We start from the raw sequence: 8,760 nt of genomic DNA, 5'->3' as shown, positions 1-8,760 counted from the left end.
AAATAACCAAAATCCTATCACTTATTAATTTCCAGGTTTATGCCGTCTATATAACAATAATATTACCTGCTTGTGACCTTTTTTGGGAGGGATATTATCCATCCTTTCATGTACTGATTGACATGCTTCTATGTGGATCAGGGGTCAGCAAACTTTTTCAGCAGGGGGCCGGACCACTGTCCCTCAGACCTTGTGGGGGCTGGACTATATTTTGGGGAAAGAAAAAAAAAAGAATTCGTATGCCCCACAAATAATCCAGAGATGCACTTTAAATAAAAGGACACATTCTACTCATGTAAAAACATGCTGATTCCTGGACCATCCATGGGCCGGATTTAGAAGGCAATTGGGCCAGATCCAGCCCCCGGGCCTTAGTTTGCCTACCCAGGATGTGGATTCCTCATTTTACACGCATGGATCTCAAATAGATTGAAGCTCAACTCTGCCTCTTTTTCAACTTTCATTTGCAAGCCTTTTGAAACATTCCTTTCCAGAGCTTTCTTGGATGGCATTTTAAATCTTGGTATTGTAAAACAAAGAAATTCGGATTTTCAGAGAAATGATCTCTTCCGGGTCAAGCTTGCTTTAAGTTTCTCTGTTGGAAGAGCTGATCAAAAAGATCTTATCTGCAGACTCGATTAGCATAACATTTAGTAACAGCATGCAGATTTTGCAACCGGAGGATGAATTCCAGAATTAATAAACTTCTCAAAGCGCTACAGAATTATGCTAGGAGAACAGGGGATGGAAAATGTAGGGCGTCTTTTTTCAAATGAAATGAAATGAATGAATTTCATGCTCCCAGCAAACATTCTCTATATTGCATGCATGGTGAACTCCTTTGAATGCAAGCACACATCCTTCTGAAATTTGTTAAGGAAATGTCTCCACCCCCAAAGAATTTGCCAGCCCATCCTTGCTCTTACCGACACATCAATGCAATGAGGAGTGTTATGTGTCATTATTCCACAGAAGTGCAGAAAGGCAAAGAAAATTACAATGTTTTCCCACATAATCCCACTTCCTGAGAATCTCAGCTTTCATTAATTAAAAAAGAAAGGTTCTCTGGACCTTAAAGCATGGTAGGCAAACTAAGGCCTGGGGGGCAGATCTGGCCCAATCGCCTTCTAAATCCAGCCTGCGGATGGTCCGGGAATCAGCATGTTTTTACATGAGTAGAATGTGTCCTTTTATTTAAAATGTATCTCTGGGTTATTTGTGGGGCATAGGATTTTGTTCATTTTTTTTTTTTTTCAAAATATAGTCTGGCCCCCCACAAGGTCTGAGGGACAGTGGACCGGCCCCCGGCTGAAAAAGTTTACTGACTCCTGCCTTAAAGGTACGCTTGCAAATGTGTAAATGAGGCCTGCTGAAATCTTAGAAGCTAGAGGAAGTCCTATTCCAAACCCTGAGCGGCTCTCCTCTCGGTTCTTTCCTTCAGAGAGGTAAAGTTGCCATCTTCTGAGAACTGGGCCTCCTCTGTTGTGGTGCTGGAATTATGGAATTTTATGTTCTTGCCTGGTCTCCTTCACAGGGGAAAACACTCTGGGTCCTTAAGGAGACTGAGAAGTTCTTACTGCTGTATGTAGTTCAACATGTTTGTGTTTTATTTCCTCTCACCCTGCTTTTATACAGGTTTTGTTTATTTGTCCTTTTCAATTGCACGTGCGCACACACACACACCTCTGAACATTTATCATTGAAAGATGGTCTATATTGAAAATGAAGGAAGAGAGTAACAGTGCATTGATAGGCAGTTGACCATGGAACCAGAAATGAGAACCAAGACACAAAAAAGTAGATTAAACCTGGAGGTAGGCAAAACAGTCAATTTTGGTTTCTCTCAGTTTTTCATTCTCTGGTTCTCCATATCAGTTTGTGATTTCACACACACACACACACACACACACACACACACACACAGCAGTGCTAATGTTTCCTAATATGCTCCTTCCCCCCCCCCAAGCAATTTTTACCTAACACAATGGAATTTTAGTATTACTTTGTTCTACTCCCAAATTGCTTTGTGGAAGATTATGGCCTTAAGTCCCATTGATGACCTTGATTTCCTCTGAGTAGGAGAGCAGCTTTTGAAATCATGCCCCACGTTATATTTTTGTTTTCCTTTTGTTTCTTTTCAAAGTTATGGATCCAGCAACCTACGCCACCTTCCTCTGGCCACGCCGCTCTAATTTTGATAACCATTGGCGACCAGTTCATTCTTTGTGTGGGCACATGCTTTAGAACTTCCCAAACACCTACGAGTTTTTGTCAAAAATAAGATGCAATCACTTGTTGCCTAGGCAACGAGAGCACTGGGCATGCGTGCTGCTAACCCTATGCACCTCTGCACTCAGTAACTTCTCTTGACTAGCATTAGCATATTTTCCTGGTGTCAACATAATAAAACCTTCTGTATGCTTCAGCCAAGTGTCGAGCGCCTCTGGCTAACAGTGGCTAAAACCTTTTCTTACTTCCATCCCCCAGAGATCCTTCAAACACCAAACCTCAGCATCTTCCAGGAGCACTGAAATATATTTAAGCTGGGCTTGGTTGGGGTGGGTGGCATTAAAAGCAAGGAGCTTGGCTCACAATAATATATGAAATTTGCTCCATCTCTTGCTCTTTAGGCCTTATTAGCTCTTGAAGGTTGCCAAGACACGACATTGTAGGACCAGTAGATGTCACATCTAGGGATGTTTGTCCTGAACAAGAAGGCTGAAAATGAACCCGGTCTCCTTGCATTTCCCAGTGAAACATCAAAACCTATTGAATGAAGGTGGGCCTGAGTGAGGGGGTAAGGATGCAAGACTCTGTCAATTCCAGTTCCTCATTTTTCTAACCTTTGATTCGGGTTCCATGGATTTCTGCATCAATTTTATTTTGGTCTGAGCAACTGTTTGGAGATACTGGTAAGCAGAAATCTCTACAAATTGATTCGGCATAACCTGATCGGCTTAGTAGTGATTTGTAATTGCTGCAACCCAATTGGCAGCCAGTGCAGTCAGGCTGGGATCGGTGTGATATACAGTGGTACCTCAGATTACAGACGCTTCAGGTTACAGACGCTTCAGGTTACAGACTCCGCTAACCCAGAAATAGTACCTTGGATTAAGAACTTTGCTTCAGGATGAGAACAGAAATCGTGCTCCGGCAGCATGGCGGCAGCTGGAGGCCCCATTAGCTAAAGTGGTGCTTCAGGTTAAGAACAGTTTCAGCTTAAGAACGGAGCTCCGAAATGAATGAAGTACTTAACCCGAGGTACCACTGTACTCAAATCGTTTTGTCCCAGCAAGCATCTGGCCGCTGAATTCTGCACTAGGTGAGGTTCCCAAACTGCCTTCAGAGGCAGCCCCATGTAGAATGTGTTGCAGTAATCTAACCTAGAGGACGCCACCAGTCAAAGCCACTGAGGCCATCTGAGCCTCAAGCGATAGCAAAGGGTTCAGAAATAACCGCAAGCTTTGCACTTGCTGCTTCAGAGGGAGTGTAACCCCATCAAGAGCAAACAACTTCCTAGCCATCTGGTCTAGGGAACCACCCACTAACAATGTCTGCTCCACCTACTTTAGTCTCTAGCCCTGCTGCAGCCGTTGAGATGGAAAATGATCTATGACCACATGATTTCACTGCTTCTTGCCATCACTGCGTTAGTGTTCTTGCTATTCCTCCTAGCAATTGGGGGAGAGGCTCCAAGGTTTTAAGAAAAAAAATGAAAGTATTATACCAGTTCTATTTGCATAGCTATTATCACTAACCACTGAGCGTATGTTAAGAGAAAGAAAAAGGCATAGATTATTTAGCATGCAAAAAAACCCCTATTAACCTTCCGTAATTCAGCATGACAGCGCTGCCAGGGTCATTTTCAGTAATGTTTTTAAATATTGAAGGTAATTTCAGAATTCCTCTTCCCCACCTCCATAGTCCTTTTGATGAAGATTGCCATTTCAATGACTGTGATTCTTATGCAGTAATACATAGGACCTTGAGAAAGAAGGAGGAGGAGGAGGAAAAAGAAACATTTAAGAATCCGGAACATCACTTGTTTTGGAAGGAAGAAATAATATACGGAATGAATATGCATAGAACAAGATCCCTTAATTCTACCTGCTGCTGGTCAATGACACTCAACTAGGCGAGGTTTCCATCTAGAGCTAAAAGTTATCCAGAATGGGGATTTAGAGGCAGAGTGAGACAGTCATTTTAGGCAGCTGATTTGGGGGAACATGTTAAAGGAGAAAACCAATATTGATTCAATTCCTTATGGTCGTATTTGTTAGGTTTATGCCACTGTGCAGTTTTTGGAGTCACAAGACTCTGTTTACATTCCAGACTGTTGGAAGCCTCACGGGAGACGGATGTTGATGTTACTGGTTTCCTGTTTCTTTGTTCCAGTTGGTTCTCTGTCTTTCACAGAGCAGATGCATATTCTTTTCTGTCCTGCGTAGTTAGAAATAAAACGTAGCAATGTAGCTCATATATTTCTCATCCAGATACTCTGTGGAATAGGAACGTGCCTGAAGCCTCATCAAAGGCTTAGGTCGTTAATCACCGTCAGAGGAGATTCTGAAGACACAACTGGAGGAGTAGCTCGGTCGTACGGAGTTCCGACAGTATTAATTAAAAGTTAACACTAGAACTCATGGACCACCTATGAAACCAAATGTTGGAAGATTCAGAAGAAAGAGCTTCTTCACACAGAATAAAACAATGAACTTATAAAGGGGGAAACAGTTTAAAACAATTATTCAGAACCTACAAATAATAATAAAAGTCACAAATAAGTTAAACATCTGATTAAAACCTACATCACTATTCTACATGTCCAAACAGGCTTGCCTAAGCAAAAATGGTTTTAGGAGGCATTGAAAAAGAGACAGTGAAGGCATCTCCCAGAGATCAACTGGCAGGGAGTTCCAAAGTGCTGCCTCATTAAAAGAGCTATTTCATACAAATGCAGAACAAGAATTATGTTGCATATTTAATTGTGCCAGTTCCACAGTTCTGAGTGGTCAAGAGTTCATGTATGGGCTAATGTTCCTTCATGTCCTGGGGGAATCCAGCAACCAGACTGGTTGGCCAGTGATTCAGAGCCTAAAGATACTAAACTCTTGTATGGGAAGGAGTGCTATGCAGAAGTCTTGCAGCTGAATGGTGGAGTTTATGCCTGACATGCAGGAAGTTCCAGGTTCAATTATTTGGCACTTCCAGGTCAGTCAAAGAAAGATTCCTGCCTAAAACCTTGGAGGACCTGTACCAGTCCATGTAGACCAGTGTTTCCCAAACCTGGGTCTTCAGCTGTTTGGGGACTACAGTTCCCATCATTCCTGACCACTGGTCCTGCTAGTTAGGGATGATGGGAGTTGTAGTCCAAAAACAGCTGGAGACCCAAGTTTGAGAAACCCTTGGTACTGGTCTGACCCAGTACAGGGAAGCTTTCTGTGCATCAGCTGCTGCAGCCTCAAGTTCATTGAGGGTTTTTAAACAGATGTTGGATGGCCATCTGTCATGGATGCTTGAGTTGAGATTCCTGCATTGCAGGGGCTTGGACTAGATGACCCTCGGGGTCCCATCCAACTCTGCAATTTTATGATCCCATAATTAGAACAACCACAGCCCCCAAAGACAAATTTATAATGCTGTTGCGAAGGGAATCCATCTCATCCTTCTGTCTCAGCGACTCTCTCTGGGACAAGAAGTCCTTCATGCTCCTTCCATACCAGAAGGATCCAATGACCAGCCTGAGTGGGCAGAGTCAAGTCAGATTCAGAAGATACTTCATTGAGATGCTGCTGCTTGCAATTCAGTGTTTCCACCACAAGGGGCAGCTGCATGTCTCTCCACCTGATGCAGACTTACAAAGTGAACCATCGTTCAGATGCTTCTCTTTGTCCCTTGGGTGAGCGCTGGAGGTGATTTGCATGATTCTCGAGGCTGCTGCCAAATCCTCTTTGCTTTGAGTTTTGGAGCAGAGGTTCAGGAGTCCTATCCTGATTAAAGGCACCTGCAGCCACATCAATCAAGACATCAGATGTGTCTTGGAGGACATTAGCCATGCTGGTCTTGTGGGAAATTTCTGGTGATTCAGGACACTCTGACAGATGCTCAGCTTCTGCCTGACAAGCCAAGGCAGCCGGTCAAAAGCCGCCTCTTCTAAATTCCAACAGGTCCTCAAGCGTTTGTAGCCTAAGGTAATTTGAGATCTGCATCCTGAATAAGTCAATCAAAAGGGTAAATTCTTCCACTCCAAGAAAAAGGCAAAGATTAGAGATGTATAAGGGTTATTTTGGTCACTTGACCTTCCAATTTCTGCTCAAGTGGAAACTTAGCATCCAGATTCTAATTATAATAACACACACTAATGTGATAATTAGGGCTGCCTACAAACTGAAGTTATTATTATTTTTTACCTGATTAGCCAAGCTGTTGGAACTGATTAAGTGATCAATTACGGTAATCAATTTTATAAAACTTCAGAAAAATCTGATATTTTTTTTCAGCCGCAAAGAATTAAAGCAAGAAGTGGGTGTGTGACTTAAAGGGCTATATTCCCACTATCGCCTTTAACAGTTGAGTGACAGGCAGATATCCAACAGATTGGGTTGGCAGCAAAATTTGATTTCAGCTCACATTTAAAGGTGACCTTATCTATTTCATGCTTTCTGAAGCAAGGTGTGAACCGAAGCAAAGACATCCTTCAGAATGCACACTTTTGCAGTGCAGTTTTCCAGTCAAGCAATGTGCATAAAAATGCATATATGGTCATACTTTGGAAGTCGAATGGAATCTGTTCCAGAAGTCTGTTTGACTTCCAAAACATTTGGAAACCAAAGTGCAGCTTCCGATTGGCTGCAGGAAGCTCCTGCAGCCAATTGGAAGCCACGGAGGCCTCGTTGGACATTCGGCTTCCAAAAATAGTTCGCAAACCGGAACACTCACTTCCGGGTTTGCGGTGTTCGGGAGACAAAACATTCAAGAACAAAGCTGTTTGAAAACCAAAGTATGACTGTACAGGTGTTTGTGTAATACAGTGGTACCTAGGGTTAAGAACTTTGCTTCAGAATGAGAACAGAAATCATGCAACGGCGGCGCAGAGGCAGCAGGAGGCCCCGTTAGCTAAAGTGGTGCTTCAGGTTAAGAACAGTTTCAGGTTAAGAATGGACCTCTGGAATGAATTAAGTACTTAACCCGAGGTACCACTGTACATATATTAGTGAAAACAATGCATAGAAATGCATGGTATTAGGAAAAACCGCTTTGCAAAAATGTGTTCGCTTACTGGAAAATACCACATACAAAAATGTGTATGTGTGTATTAGGAGAATTTCATGCTGAATGTGGAGAACTGAGCTTAAGATTGGAAAAGTGCAAAAGTGATAGAAAATCTGTAGCCTTCCAGATGTTGCTAGACAACAAGTCCCATCATCCCTTACCAATGGCCCTGTTGCTGGTGCTGCTGGGAGTTGGAGTCCAACAATTACATCTGGAGGGTTAAAGGTTCCCCACCTTCCCTTTAACACAAGGAGAATCCCAATATGTACAGCCCTTTCTGGCATGGAGATGCTATCCAGGAAGCTGTGTCTGTTTGTAGGAATGAATTTAGACACTAGGAGAGGATATATTATTTAGCTATTATCCGTCCTTGCTCATGTTAGTGAGATCAGCAGAGTACCATCCTTTTCACCTTAAACTTGGAAGTTAACCTTCTAGAAAGAACAATCCAGGATGCTTTAAGGCAGGCTGGGTTTTCCTGGTATTATCCCTTTTCTCTTCAAAACATCACTCACAGTGTTTTGTGAAGAAGTAAAAGTAGCATTTACTTACACAATCTAGGTCTTGAAGCAGCGATTACAGTAGCAAAATGAAGGCAAGTTTATGGCCACTATCTAAGTTAGGTAAAGGTAAAGGTACCCCTGCCCGTACGGGTCAGTCTTGACAGACTCTAGGGTTGTGCGCCCATCTCACTTAAGAGGCCGGGGGCCAGCGCTGTCCGAAGACACTTCCGGGTCACGTGGCCAGAGTGACAAAGCTGCATCTGGCGAGCCAGCGCTGCACACGGAAACGCCGTTTACCTTCCCGCCAGTAAGCGGTCCCTATTTATCTACTTGCACCTGGGGGTGCTTTCGAACTGCTAGGTTGGCAGGCGCTGGGACCAAGCAACGGGAGCGCACCCCGCCGCGGGGATTCGAACCGCCGACCTTTCGATCGGCAAGCCCTAGGTGCTGAGGCTTTTACCCACAGCGCCACCCGCGTCCCTACTATCTAAGTTACAAAAGTACAAAATGCAAGTTAAAAAATAGTGTCTGAGCTGCAGAGCTCAGGCATGCATGTGTGGACCGCTTGAAGGCATGATGAAGAAGGAGAAGGGATGCCTAGGCAGGAAGGAAGTATGTAGCGTTACAGCTTCCTGCCAAGGCAGACAAAGGAAGTAATCTCACAGAGTTCTCTCTAGCAAATTTTTCAGGAAAGCTCTGTGAGCCTCAGCCCCTTCATGTGCCTATCTGGCCAAACATGAATTGTTGGTTTGACTGCAATAATGTCATACAGTTGCATTTCTACAATTTTAGAGCAGCCCGAAAAGCCACAGAGCATCTGTCTGTCTCCCTGTGTTGTGAGACAATGTCCTACATTTTGACCTTTGTCAAGTAGCCGCCTGGGTAATTTCCCCACAAATGAGCCATCTCTGGTTTTTCCTTCCACTTTACGTTCAGGATTCAATGAGTGGCAAAGGTCTTCAGGTTTTCTAATGGTTAAACCAGC

This window comes from Podarcis filfolensis (assembly GCF_964270895.1).
Source record: "Podarcis filfolensis genome assembly, chromosome: 4".
Taxonomy (NCBI): Eukaryota; Metazoa; Chordata; class Lepidosauria; order Squamata; family Lacertidae; genus Podarcis; species Podarcis filfolensis.
Note: the sequence above shows the minus strand (reverse complement) of the source record.